The sequence below is a fragment of the Heterocephalus glaber genome, unplaced genomic scaffold (genome assembly GCF_053883595.1).
Source record: "Heterocephalus glaber isolate CG9 unplaced genomic scaffold, H.glaber_assembly_v1.0 deba00001688, whole genome shotgun sequence".
NCBI classification, from domain to species: Eukaryota; Metazoa; Chordata; class Mammalia; order Rodentia; family Bathyergidae; genus Heterocephalus; species Heterocephalus glaber.
The window spans coordinates 10372456-10386579 of NW_028258413.1; the positions used below are offsets into that span (position 1 = coordinate 10372456).

Sequence of the window (14124 nt, forward strand, 5' to 3'; positions counted from 1 at the left end):
AGAGACTTTCAACTTGGTGAGAATAATGAGCAAATTAAGGCCTGGAAGCAGAGGACAGATGTTAGGTCAAATCATAAACCTATTTGTAGAAAGGCATGTGGGTAAGGCTCTGGGTCTCCCAGAATATGCTTTTTAGGAAAACAGGCATGGACACTATGTAGTGGGGATTTTGGCAAATCCATTTCACATAGATTATGTAGTCCAAAGCTGTATATTATATGAAGAAAATCTATGATTAAATTATACACATTTGGTAAAGCCAGGGGATAAAGCCAAAGGGTTACACCAGATGTATAGGTAACTCAGCAAGGCATGGAAGCAGGAGCCACTTGGGCAGGGAGCAAGGGAGCAGTTGGATTGGTGCAGAGGGATTCAGAGGGATTCGGGCAGGCAGTTATGCATGGACTCCTCAGATCTACACTGCATATCTGGTGCTCAATATCAGGAGCTAAAGCAGGCCTGCAAGGAAACACCAGGGATTCAGGCCAAAGCATAAAGCCAGGTATGTCACAATATGTGGGTAAAAATGGGGCATGAGGACATGAGGAGCTACAGGTGCAGCTACTAGGGGCATGGGCACACTGGGCAGGAAGGTAGGGCTGGGCCCGTTACATGAAACAGTCCTATAGAGAAGAGGAATTGGGCAGAGGCTTTCTGAAAAGCTGTGAGCCCGGATCCTGCAGTCCACATTTTACACTGGCTGAGCAGTCAAGTAAGTAACTAAGTTCTGATGAGTAAGGTCATATGGGAAGACCAAAGCATGCATAAAATAAGGCCAGGAGTGTATGTGCAGGCAGGTAGTCATGGGGTCTAAGGCTTGGGCAGCCACAGGAGTGATAGGGGCACGTCCCCTCCAGGCAGAGGTATTGGGACAGAGAGCTTTGGCCAGCACCTCAGTCCGAAGCACAGGTTATTGGGGCCATGTCTTTACCCACTAGTTTAATTTCTCAGCTAAGTGAAGCCTAAAAGGGAAAGCCAGATAGAAAAGCCAAATCCTAAGGCCAGATGTCCACAGGTGGCTAGGTAGGAATGATCTATATGAGCATCTAGTACATAACACAGGGCAGGGTGCCAGGGGTGGGGACAAAGGGCAGAGGGGCCAGTGGTGGGCCAGTGGCAGGGGCCTTTGGCCAGGCAGTTAGGCCTGGATCTGTTAGGGCAAGACATGAAGTACATATCTCACTCAGGCCTGGTGGCTAGGGCCAGGGGTAGGGCTGGAACACAATGTCAGGGGTGTACAATGAGGTGAGGATGGCACGGTCCCAAGGGCTCTGGGCACTAAGGGCATGGGCACAAGGACATGGGAGCAGGGGCTCTAGGGACAGGGCTTCTGGGAAGCAGGTACAGCAGGCAGGGGCTTTGACCAGCTTGTTCTGCATGCGTCACTGCTGTCACTTGAACTTGCTCAGGTCAGGAGCAAAATAAAGTCCTCTAGGTCCAGCCAGGTGTGAGGGCAAAGCATAAAGCTTTTATATAAAATGAGGTGGTAAGGTAAGAGATTTAAGTGGATGCCCAAGCAGGGCATAGGGACCTAGGAGCAGGGGCACTGGGGCCAGAATTTCTGGCCAGGCCATTAAACATAACTACGTAGACCAAGACTTTAACCTTGGTGATTCAAGTCAGACCTAAATAAGCCCTAGTGGGTAAGGTCATATGGTAAAGCCAAAGCTTAAAGACCACTGTATAGGGAGGTCAGTGAGTCATCAGATCAGTGGGCTGTGGACACTCAGGGAAGGGGCTGGGGAGGGTAAGGCACAGTGCGAGCAGAGGGCAGTGAGGGAAGGTGTACCTGGCCCTGGGCTCACAGACACATGGTGTTACAGGAGCTCCTGTTGTGTAGCAGGGGATTTAGAGCAAGAAGTTACAGTCAGGTGAGACTCTGAAAGGGTGAACTATATGGAAAACATGAAGGAGCCCAGTGTATAAGAGCAGGAAGCCAGGCATTTAAAGGTGGTGTATAACGCATGGGCTCTGAGGGCACAAGAAGCTTGACAAGGCCTCATAGTGGCACAGGTACTAATGCAGAGGTGGTGTAGCCAGGTGGCTTCTGACCAGGGCCATCACCTCAGTTGTTTCGGATTACCTAGGTTATGGCCTTGAAGTAGATAGATTCAGTGTCAGGAGCAACGTCAGCCTTGTGGCTAAAGCCAGGTGTTAGGCCAAATCCTAACTTCAGCTAGGTAAATGCAGGTGTAACGCATGTGGCCTCATGGGTTACTCTGCCACAGAAAGGGATGCAGCACACCGTGCAGGGTTGGCACACCGGGCAGGGTTCTGATGAAGGGATTGTGTGTGTGCTGTACTTAGCCCAGGAGCCTGTACTGGCAGGGTAAAGGTAGGAGTACAGGGGTGTCATGTGAAGCCCTGCGCAAGGCAAAAGCAAATAGCCAGATGTGTAGTGGATGGCAGGTAGGGCATCAGGTGGGGGTGTCACCAGGTAGGGGTGTCACCTCATAGGGACAGGACGGGAGGCTCCAGCGGTAAGGCTTCCTGAGGCAAGGTACAATGGGGCAGCATGTAGGGGAGCCACCTCAAATATCAGAACAGGCAGTGAAGTCTGAACTATTCAGCTGAGGATTTAGAATTGGATGGTGAAAATCAGGAGCTGTGGAAGGCCTCATGGGAAGAGGCAGGTTGAATGGCCAAAGCATAAAGGCAGCTGGTAATGAAACTGGCTAAGCTCAGGCATGTGTGACCACGGGGAGCTCGGGCCAGGGTCATTAGGGACCACGGCCAAGGGACAGGTTGATTCTCAGCCCAACTGTTAGGCATGGATCATTTAGGCCCAGGGTTTAAACTAAATGAGAAAAATCAGGAGTGAAATAAAGCTTGGGGAGTAAAATACAAGATCTCACGGAAAGGGGCACTAAGGACATGGGCACTGGAGAAGGGGGGGCAGTGGCGTTGGGATATTGAGGTGGGAGCCCTTGGCAAAGTCATCAGGGATGGATTAGAAAGGCCAAGACTGGCCTGCTTGAGTAAAAGTCTAGGGGTAAATTAGGTGTGGTGTTAGGACACAGCAGGACAGGTGTGCGTAGGTTGTAGAGTAAGGCATGGGAACTAAGCACATAGGCCACTGAGAGTGGGCCCCTAAAGCAAGGGGGCAACGGATCAGAGGTCTTTGACCAAGCAGTTAATCATGGACTCCTCGGCCAAGACTCCCTGGTGGGTGAGCAAAATCAGGAGCTAAAGAAGGCCTGGTAGGGAGAGCCAGGGTAACGACCAGGGTGTAAGGTCAGCAGTGCTAAGGAGAACAGGTACCAGAGTGAGGTTCCCAAGGGGTGTAGCATTAGCTTTAGGTGCTCTATGCACAAGGGAGCTATGGGGCAGGTAAGCTGGGCAGGGCTTTCTGAAAAGCTGTCAAGCCTGGATTCTATGGGCCACACTCTGCACTGTGTGAACAAGTCAGGAGGTAACTATGGTCTGTTTGGTAAGGCCACACAATAAGACCAAATATCAATCCATGTATAGTGAGGTAGGTGCATAGGCCATGGGGTCAGAGGGCAGGGTGCTGAAGGCAGCAGTATGCTCTGGGCATTACAGGAGCACTAGGGGCAGGGCCTCTGAGGGTCAGGGGTATTGGGACCAGGTGCTTTGGCCAGCTCACTAACAGTAGACCAGTGAGGCCAAGACTTTACCCACCCAGGTTAAAGTCAGGAGCTAAATGAAGCCAGGCATGGAACATGAGATTGGAAAGCCAAAGCATAACAGTTGTGTAAGGAATGCGTGTAGGAGTGGGGTCTATGGTCAGTTATACCTGGGCCAGGGAATTAGGGCTGGGAGTGCAATGGTAGGGGGCCATCTGTGTGGCAGAGACCTTTGGCCAGGCAGTTAAGCATAGACTCCTTAGGCCAAGACTTGAATCAGAGTGAAGAAGCACGCAGCTGGTGGTTAAAGCCAGGGGAGAGGCCAAAGCACAAAGCCACAGTGTACTAAGAGGTAGAATGGCCTGGGCTCAAGGACTTGGGATGCTAAGGGCATGGCCACAATGGACACAGGGTGCTGGGAGCAGGGATGTTAATGAGCAGGGGCTTCACCAGTTGTTAACCATGCATCACTTGGGCCATCACTTGAAACTTGGTAGAGGAGGCCAGGAGCAAGTTAAGGCCTGCTGGGTCTAGCCAGGTGTGAGGCCAAAGCCTGAAGCTGTTTAAACTGATGTCAGTAGGCTGAGGGCTTAAGAGAACACCCATCATGGGGACCTACGAGAGTGGTCACTGGAGCAAAGATCTTGGACAAGGTAGGTAAGTGAGGATGACATAAACCAAAATGTTAAACTGGATGAGCCAGTATCAGACCTGAAGTAGCTCTGATGCATAAAGCCATGTCCTGAGGCCAAAGCATAAAGCCAGTGGTATATGGGAGATTGGCGAGGCAGCCAGGGTAAGGACCAGTCTGGGAAGGGACAGTAGGGCAGGGCACCCTCAGGAGAAGGGGACTCCAGCATGGTGGTTCAGGAGCAGCTGGAGGGCAGTGGGTGCCTTAGTTCAAGCAGTTAACTATGAAATAGTCAGGTGAAGGTTTGACTGGGGTGAGCATATTCAAGAGCCAAAGAAGCTCTGTGCCTAAGATGGTAACAGCAACACAGGAAGCCAGGTGTTTAAAGGTAGGTAGGTAAGGCATAGCTCTGAAGGCAAGAGGAGCTACGGGAAGGGCCCATTTGGACATAGTGCTAGAGGAAGAAGGGGTATGGACAGGTGGACTTGGCCCAGGGTCAGTACCCAGGTCATTAAGCTAAGTCCTTAAAGACGGTGAACAGAGTCAGGAGGAAAATAAGCCTGGTAGATAAAGCTAGGTTTTAGGTCAAAACCTAGAGCTAAGGCTGGGTGGATAAGGTCAGCAGGGTAAGGTCAGGTAGCAAGGGGTTGGGCAAAGCTGTGTGGGTAAAACACGAGTCCCCCTGAGTGAGGACTAGAGGGTGATGAGATCAGATGGGCATGGCTAGAGGTCAAGGCCAAATCTGTAAGAAGGTGGAGCAAGTGGCTATGGTCAGGAGTTACGGCCAGGTAGCTCCAGGAGGGTGAGTAAGGCAGACATGACTGAGCTTGAAAGCAGACCTGAGCGAAACCTAAGCAGTCTCCTTTCACTCAGAAGAGTCACAGCGTGTCCTCTCCGGCTTCCTTACCTTAACCGTCAGTCTCGGCCCCCATTGTCCTGACACAGGTACAGCTCCCTGTACTCTAGGTCCCCTTAATGACCTGAATGTCCTCACCTTCAGGATCCAGGGGAGTAAATGGGACACACTCACTCTTACCCTGGGTGCAGCGGCTCCCTTCTCATCTGCTCGCTCGATCAGAGTCAAAGTCATGGTGGCTGCAATTCTTCTGCAAGTCACTGATGCTCCTGGCTCTCCAGGGCGATCCTCATTTGGTACCAGGAGCAGGATGACTTCGTTGTGTACAGTCCTCATCACCACTAGAGCACGTGGAGAAAGACACACTTGGGAAAATGCACAGGGTCAGGCACTGCAGGTGAAGGCCTCAGTTGCCTCTGGTGGAAAATGGCTTCTGTCGGAGAGGGCAGTGGGGTTGGGTGGGGGCAGCTCTTTCTGTCAGCAGCGGCAGAACAAGTGGATGACATAACAGGGCCGGGGTCTGGTTTCTACCCATGCTCAATCCTGCCTCAGTGGAATCCTGCCTCAGTGGAACACCAGCAGCTCTGGCCCTGTGAATGAAGGACAGAGGGTGGGGATGTGGGGCACTCAAATGGCCCAGGACAGGGGAGCCATAGGAATCCTTTTTTGCAATCAAAAATACAGTGAATGCTGCTGCTGAGCACCATCCAGTGGAAAGACAGCCTGCAACACAATGCTGTGTCCTCATCCACTTATTCAGCAGATCTGCCAACATATGACATTGGCTCTTCCCGAAAGACAAAATGACCGTGAAAGAGAAACATTTTGAATCAATCCAGGACACTGAGGCAGCCACAACAGCTCAACTAAAGGGACTCACAAAAGAGGATTCCAGAGCTGCTTCAGAAAGTGGCAAGAGTGATTTCAAGTGAGGAGTACTTTGCGGGGGATTAATGAATGGTAATGTGCCTTTTGCTGTAATATATTTTTTTAATTTAAGCATCCACCGTATTTTTTTTGTCATACCTCATATTGTCATGTTTATTTTATTTATTTATTTATTTATTTATTTATTTTGGGGGGTATTGGGGATCGAACTCAGGACCTTCTGCTTGCGAGGCAGGTGGTGGAACCACTGAGCTAAATCCCTGGCCCCATCATGTTTATAAACCACACCATGTCGCTGCTCACCAAGAAGACCCATTTGTTCTATATACCCACACAGACAGTGTGACAAGAATGCTTTCGGCCAGCAGGAAAGCTCCTGCCAAGGCCGAGGCCCATCCTCATGGCCAGTGCCCACGCTGCACCATCCGCCTGTGCCTGGGAAGCCTCATCCCAGTGCCCACACCTGCCTGTCCATTTGCAGGTTTGCCCTGCGTGTCCCTCAGCTCAGATCCATCATCTCCACAGTCAGGCCCAGCTATGATGTGAACCTGGAGATGCAACCCAAGAAAACTCAACATATCACACACCACTCCGGGAGCCACTGTCCCTTTGCTTTGCTTTGGGGGAGAAATGTCTCTCCCGGCTCAGGGGCTGTGTCTCAGGCCATGCCATCTTGGCCCCCAGCCAGCCCTCCTTTCCAGAAGTGTCTCTTCCTCATCTCAGCCACTTGCTTCTTACAGTAGCTGCCTAGGGTCAACTGGCCAGGAGTGGCCAACTCGACTCTTGAGTAAGCCTCACAGGGGATGCAAGGCCCAGACTTTCTTCACTTCAAGTTTATGAGCCAAGTCCAATGGTAGTTAAAAGCCATAGGGACCAAGAAAGTAAAGGCAGGGAGTTGGCAATAAATTAAAGAGAATAGCCAGACATGATGGCAAACCCACAAACACCAATCTATTGACAGAAGCCAAGCACAGTGGCACACACCTATAACCCCAACACTCTGGGAGGCTGAGGCAGGAGGATTTTAAGTCAAACCTAGCCAGTTTAGCAATTTATGAGAACTTGTCTCAAAAGAAAAGACTGACCGTGTGTCTCAGTGTGATGCTCCACAGTTCGATCCCCAGTACCAGAACAACAGCAACTCTCTGCATCAAAAAATTATTGACAGGGCTGGGGATTTAGCTCAGTGGTTCTGCCGCCTGCCTTGCAAGTGCAAGGTCCTGAGTTCGATCCCCAGTACCAACAACAAAAAAAATTATTGACAAAAGTTCTAAGATCTTTGCTTCCGCTGTATGTACAAATAAGCATCATTTGGTTCTAGGAAAGTGTTTAAAATAAATTTATCTTACTTATGCTCATTAAAGTTAAGTTTCTGGCTGGGCTCCCAACCAAATAATCTAATAAAGAATTTGCTTGGCCCAGGATTTAGCTCATTGGTGCCAGGCCTGCCTCGCAAGTGCAAAGTTCTGAGTTTGATCCCCAGTACTGCAAAAAAAAAAAAAAAAGGGATTTTGCTGATTGACCGTGGTGAAGTAAAGAATCAACTAAATATAGCAGGAAACTATCTTACTCTTCCCCAAAAGGGAAAATTACTATTGCTTATTCCAATCTGTGGGTAACTGTAACTCCGCACTGAAATTCCACACAGCCTTTTTCCAATCTAAGATGCAGTACACCTACTTGTTCTTCAATCCTCACTGCTATCTGCCTTTAAAATGGACCAGTAACTACTGAGACATCTGAGCCCAAACAGAACAGAAAACACAGTGACTGTCAGCTTCCCTTCGTGCTTGAAAAACAGGGAAAGCTGTGGGTCAGGCAGAGAAAGTTAAAAGGTCTCAGAACTAAGCCCCCGCTAGAGAGAGAGTAGCTAAACCACAGAGAGCTGATAAGGCACCTGCCTCCTTTCATACCAAGGCTCAATTTCCTCCTCCCTCTATCTCCAGTTAAGCACAAAAGAAACAAAAGGGGGGGCTATATTATTTTTAAAAACTCACACCTAGACACTCACACACCTAAATATAAGTACACACACATATATATTATTCTCTCACCATATTAATAAACTAAAATGTGCATGTATCCTTTTTACTAATTCAGCCTTAAATGTAATTCTGCTACAAATCTCACAAGATAAGTATCTAGACAACACAAAGAGACCGCAGAAGTGCTTATCCAAAAATGTACACATAGGGAAAGGGAAAATGGCCAAATCAGGGGTCTCAGAGCCCCAAATAGCCAGTCAGTTATAACAACTCTCAAGCAGGATACTCCCTTTCTAGCCATGTGATAAAAGGGGCTGAGAACAAAGACCCCCATCCTGAGTTCTGCTCCAGACGCCCTACCTTACTTCAACAAGGTGGCTATCTATCTACTTATTTTCTCTCCTTTCCCCAATAAAATGGTTTTGCTTCCCCATTCCTTTTCCCTTTCCAATAAAGTGATTTTGTTTCTCCTTCTGAACTTATATCTCTAATTCTTTTATTGATACAGGGGTGTTGTTTTTTTACAGAGCCTAGATAAAAATCTACCATCTCGAGACATAACAGGAGTGCAACACCAACCTCCAGGAGAATTACAATGTTGTGTGGAAGGCTGCTCAATAATTCCAACACTCTTGGAGACTGAAGCAGCAGGATTGAAAGTTCCAGGTTACCCTGGGCAATTTAGTGAGACCCTGCTCAAAATAGAATAGGAAAAGTAGGATGAGCATTTAGCTCAGCACTACTTGGAAACAAACCCTAGTATTGTGAAAAGGGGGAGGGGTAAAGCTAGCAGTCATAGAGGTGGAGCCTCAAATAAATGACACTGCTGGTGACAACTACAAAGTGAATTAATAAACACACATGGGCCTGGAGGTGTGGTTCAGCGGGCTGGGATGCAGCTCAGTGGTACAGCAGCAAGTGTAGAGCTCTTGCCCAGAAGGCACCAGGCCCTGGGTGTGATGCTTAGTACCACAAAAAAGGAAAAGAAAAAAAACTTTAAGCCAAGCGCAATGATGTGTGCTTAAGTCTCATCTACTCAGAAAGCTAAAGCAGGAGAATCGCATGCAGGAGGCCGGCTGGGAGAAAGAACACTCTAACAAAATATTTTTCCCTCTACAGCTTTTGATGTGTTGTCCAACAGGCAATGAAAAAATAGTTGAAAAGCCCAAGTATGGCCTTGCACACTGGTAACCCCAGCCCTCTGGGAGGCTGAGGGAGGAAGGTCACAATTTTGAGCCCAAACTGGGCAATTTAGAGAAACCCTGTCTCAAACTTTAAAAAGTAAAAAGGGGCTGGGGATATAACTCAGTGGTGAGGGCCTGAGTTCAATCCCCAGTTTCACAAAAAGAAAAAGAAAAATCCCCAACCAGACAAGAAGGCAACTACAACCCAAAACCAAAACCCACAGAGCCAGATCAGTGGGAAGTGGGATCGTGAAATCTCCAGAAGTAAACTTGAAAATAACTATGATTAATGTGTTCAAGAAATTAAACCTCAAGATTGAGAATTTCATCAGAAAACTAAATACTGTAACGGCAACCTAAATACAGTTCTAGAACTAAAAATACACAACTGTACATTTGAGAGGGCAGCTAAAAGTGTCCAGTTTGTTACAGTCAGGCATCACTGTGCCTGACTGTAATCCCAGCTACGTGGAAGGCTGAGGCAGGAGAATCACAAATTCCATCCCATCCTGGGCAACATAGCGAGACCTGTCTTAATATAAAAAATAAAGAGTTGGAGATGTAGCGCTGGCTAGTGTTCCTGGCTTAGATCTCTAGTACCATATAAAGCAAAACAAACAAAAAGTCCAGTTTAAGCAGAGAACTAGGATGACAAAGATTTATGAGGGAAAGGGCATATGTGTGTGTGTATATATATATATATATATATATATATATATATATATATATTTTTTTTTTTTTTTGGTACCAGGGATCGAACTCTGGACCTTGCCCCTGAGCCGGAACCACTGAGCTAAATCCCCAGCCCCAAAAGGTATATTTTTAAAAGCCTTTAAAAATGAACAAAAGGCACTGTTCATATTAATATATTAATGTAAATTATAAAATGTTTTATATGGAACAGCATAAGATATATTGATTCTAAAGTCCATTTTTCCATATGTCCTCCCTTTTGTATCAAAAATATGAATAGCTTAGTTTAATAAATCAAGTTATAAAGCTCAAACAAATGCATTATTTTAACCCAATCAAGAACAGGGCAGAAACAATATTTAAACAGAAAACTACAGAAATAAAAATAACACTTCTGTTCACCACCATTACCATTGAAAAATTGGAAAAGCAAACCAGCACAGATGGTGTAGAAACATTTTTAACAAATAGACCTGAACCAGCACTATGTCCAGAACAGAGACAGAAGTCTTAAGAATCAGAGTAAGATTAACAACCCAATTCTTTGAAGAGAACAAGAGTTGAACAAGCTTCTAACAGAAGAGGTCATTGTGAAGGACAAGGGCACCCAACACCTTGTGAGATCAAGAAATGGAAACTCAACACCACTGGGCCTGTGAACAGGGCAAGGTCCCTGGCTGGCAGGGTACATGGTGCAGGGTACTAGAAGCTCCACTGCTGCTGGCAAGGACAGGGACAGCCACTTGGAGAAACTGTTCGGCATAGAATGCAAGCCCGTGAGCCAGGCCTGTACACAGATATGCACACGGATACACCCAGTAATTGTGTAAACAGGGCCTGCTGCCAGGGACCTGTAGTTTCAGCTACTCAGGAAAGGATGAGACATGGAGATGCTTGAACCCCTGGGAGCCAGGGAAGAAGGAGTGACAGGGAAGGAAAAGAATTCTTAAAAGATTTGTGAATAAATGAATTAAAGAGCAAAATAAATACAGATTATAGGAAACAGAGAAATAGATTTTTTGTAAAAGGGGTCCAGGAGAGGGAGGAAAGGAGATGGGAATTCAGATGTGTTATATCCATGTACCGGCTCCCCACGATGAATCTGATCTTATAACAAAAATTATTTTACAAGCAAAAAATACATTTGTATATGACATTTGTGCTAGGTTTGCACGTGTGTGGTGCTGAGGCTGGAACCCAGGGCCTCCAGCCCACACTCTACCACTAAGCTGTATCCCCTGCCCTGAGGAAGATGTGCAAAGCTATTTACAGTCACAACTGCCAACAGTGGGAATCAAGCAAATGTCTATTCGAACAGGTACATGCTGGATACCCAGGGGACAAAGTATTGAAGTTCTGCTATTAGCAGACCTGTTGACTTGTTCCAGGCTCGCTAAAGCCAATCACCCCACAGAGAGTGTCCACACCGCATGGGGAGACCCTTACATGACACAAGTGGTTCCTTTTAAACTTTTCATTCACCTGCATATTTAATATAATATGTGTACACTGTTAAGTATGCAATGTTATCATTCACCAAGGTTTTAAGTCTTAAGAATGTTAGAAAAATAGACAAATACCTTTATAGGTAGTAATAACCAGTAATAAAATATAATGGGGGAAATACTCATTAAAAACCAGCTTTTTGAGATATGGTCTTTATATCTGGTCTCAAACTCCTGGGTTCAATGGATCCTCCTGCCTCAGCTTCCCACTGTGCTGGAATTACAGGTGCGTGCCACCACTAAACCCATTTTTACTACCAGGGAAGGCTATTTGATTTCTAAACAAGAGACAACAGAGTCCCAAGCACAGTATCATCTAAGAGTGATGTGACGGTGAGGACAAAGCAGAAGCTATGGACCTGACCTGTCAGCATAGACTCTACAGTGGACAGAGAGCCGCAGTCCGGGCAGGGTCCACGCAGAGCGCAGCAAGAGCAAATGTCCAGGGGACAGCATGGAATGCTGGCCCTGAGCCACCTCGAGACTCAAATGACCCCATTTATAAACTGTCCTAGGTTTTTCTAAACAGACATCTTTCAGAGGCACACATTTAGAGATCATTTTCTAGATTATCTGTGGAAACAACCTAGAGGTCTATAGTCAGAGCATTTGCCCAGCCTCTCTGAGGCCCTGGATTCTACCCAGAGACCCAAACAAGAAACAAATCCAAAACTAAAACAATGTAGAAACACAGCAAGGGTGGGCACAGTGGCACAGGTCTGTGATCCCAGCACTTGGGAGGCTGAGGCAGGAGGATGAACTACATAGTGCGGCCCCGTCCCAAAACCAAAAACAAATAGACAACAAAAGGAAAACCAGCACTGATGACTCTGCCACATAAATCCAGAACCTCAGTAAGGAGACAGAAGGGCCAGCATATATATTTGCAAATAATGAGAATTTTAACAGGCTTCAGGCACAGGCTAAGCGCAGACCAGGGAGGAGGGGGTGTGCCTTGGAAGGGACCAGAACCACCAGGATCCCTGCCTGGATTCCAAGGGAAATGGACACAGGTGAAAAGATTCAAACTCAACACAGCATGAAGGGAGAGGTATCAAGAATAGAGGAGGAAGGGCAGAAAAGGGGACAGATAAAAATAATTAAGATGTGTTATGTAGGGCTGAGGATTTAGCTCAGTGGTTCTGCTGCCTGCCTCGAAAGCAGAAGGACCTGAGTTCCATCCCTGGTACCAAAAAAAAAAAAAAAAATGTGTTATGTACTTGTATCAATTCCCTAGAGAAATGTAATCATTTATTGCAAATATGTACTAAAATTTAAAAAAAAAAAAAAAAGAAAACAAGCAGGGTGTGGTAGCACTTGCCTGTTAATCCTAGCACTCAGGAGGCTGAGACAGGAGGACTGCCATGAGTTCAAGACCAGGCTGAAAGACATAATGAGACCCTGTCTCAAAAACACAAAAACTAAAGAAAAAAGAAAATACCCAGGAAGGGTAATACACGCAGCAAATACAAGTTTCACTCCAAGGTCAATCAAAATTACACTTGAAACTGCCAGCCTGGGGAATCTAATCTCTTCAGCGTGATTCTTTTTAAGTGGATGTTAGCATCTCAGCTTCTTCACTCTGAAAACTAAGATCAGATGGCTCCTCCAAGCTCAGCCTAGCCCTAGTCACCAGGAGCCATACTCAACTGTAATCCTTCTCCTCCCACACAGCTGATGCCAAACAGATGCAGAATCATTGCCACTGCGCTCCAGTCTGAAGGGCAGAGGCCAGCACTGCCTGCTCCAGGTTTTGCATGGGATTCAGCATCTTGTTCTCCTCTGAAAAGCTGAAAAGTTGAAATATACCTTTGGCTACTGTCAAGCTTGAACTGGTCATGAAATAGTTAATGAATATCTTCTTTAATTCCAAGCTACAGTTTGAGAAGATACAAAAAGCCACAACAAAACAGGCAGCAGTTGCAGGTGACTAACAAAGTTATCTCAGACACAGAACCCAGGATAGGTTGTTCCAACATAGAGCTAACAACTAAACAGTGCAGCATCTTTTCAATGCCAAGTCAGCTGAAAATATCCACACACCTGGCTTGAACGCTGCATGGATCCCTACCACAAATATTCGCTCTGACCCCTATATGTGATAGACGTGCCAGGCCTCTCTTTCAATGCCCTCTCTAAAGCTTCCTCCCTTTTCTTTGTGCAGGGCTGGTGGACTCTTGCTTGCCATCCGCCCTCTTCTGCCCGGGTGAATAAAGTCGGTACCTCTTGGCTTCCACCAGCCTGCTATAGCTATGCTTGAATCATTTGCTGGAGAAGTTCTGAGAATATGCAAACTATTATTTTCAAATTGAGCCTTAAATAATCTTGAAAGGGGCCAGGGATTTAGCTCAGAGGCGCCACGCCTACCTTGCAAGCCAAAGGTCCCGAGTTCACTCCCCGGTACCAACTCCCCGGTACCGAAAGGAAAAAAAACCGAAAAGAATCTTGAGGGTCACACTAAATAAGCATAAAGAACTATATACTAGAGAGAAAACAGCCAAAATTTAAGTTATCCGGCGCCTGCCTCACAAACGTAAGTTCCCAAGTTCTATCCCCGGTACTAAAAAAAAAAAAATTAAGTTACGTTCTCCCTAGATTTTATGAAAATGAGTTTATATTTCCAACTATGCTGAATATTAAAATAAGCATAATTTTCCATTTTGCTATCAATGATAGACAAAGGATTAGTATTATTAACTGATGGGAGTAGATATAAATCAAGAAATAGGGAAATGGGCCAGGGATTTAGCTCAGTGGCCATGTGCCTGCCTTGCAAGAGCAAGGTCCTGAGTTCG

At 46.5% G+C, this 14124-nt stretch overlaps 1 protein-coding gene across 1 annotated transcript in view; it reads right to left on the bottom strand.

Moving 5' to 3' along the window:
• Positions 1–14124, bottom strand: part of LOC101700329 (neuronal acetylcholine receptor subunit alpha-2-like) — a 48580-nt gene that overhangs the window by 32641 nt on the left and 1815 nt on the right. Inside the window, exon 2 of the transcript XR_015446405.1 lies at positions 5255–5415. The gene's annotated coding sequence lies outside the window, so the exon portion shown is untranslated. The remainder of the gene's footprint in view (positions 1–5254; positions 5416–14124) is intronic.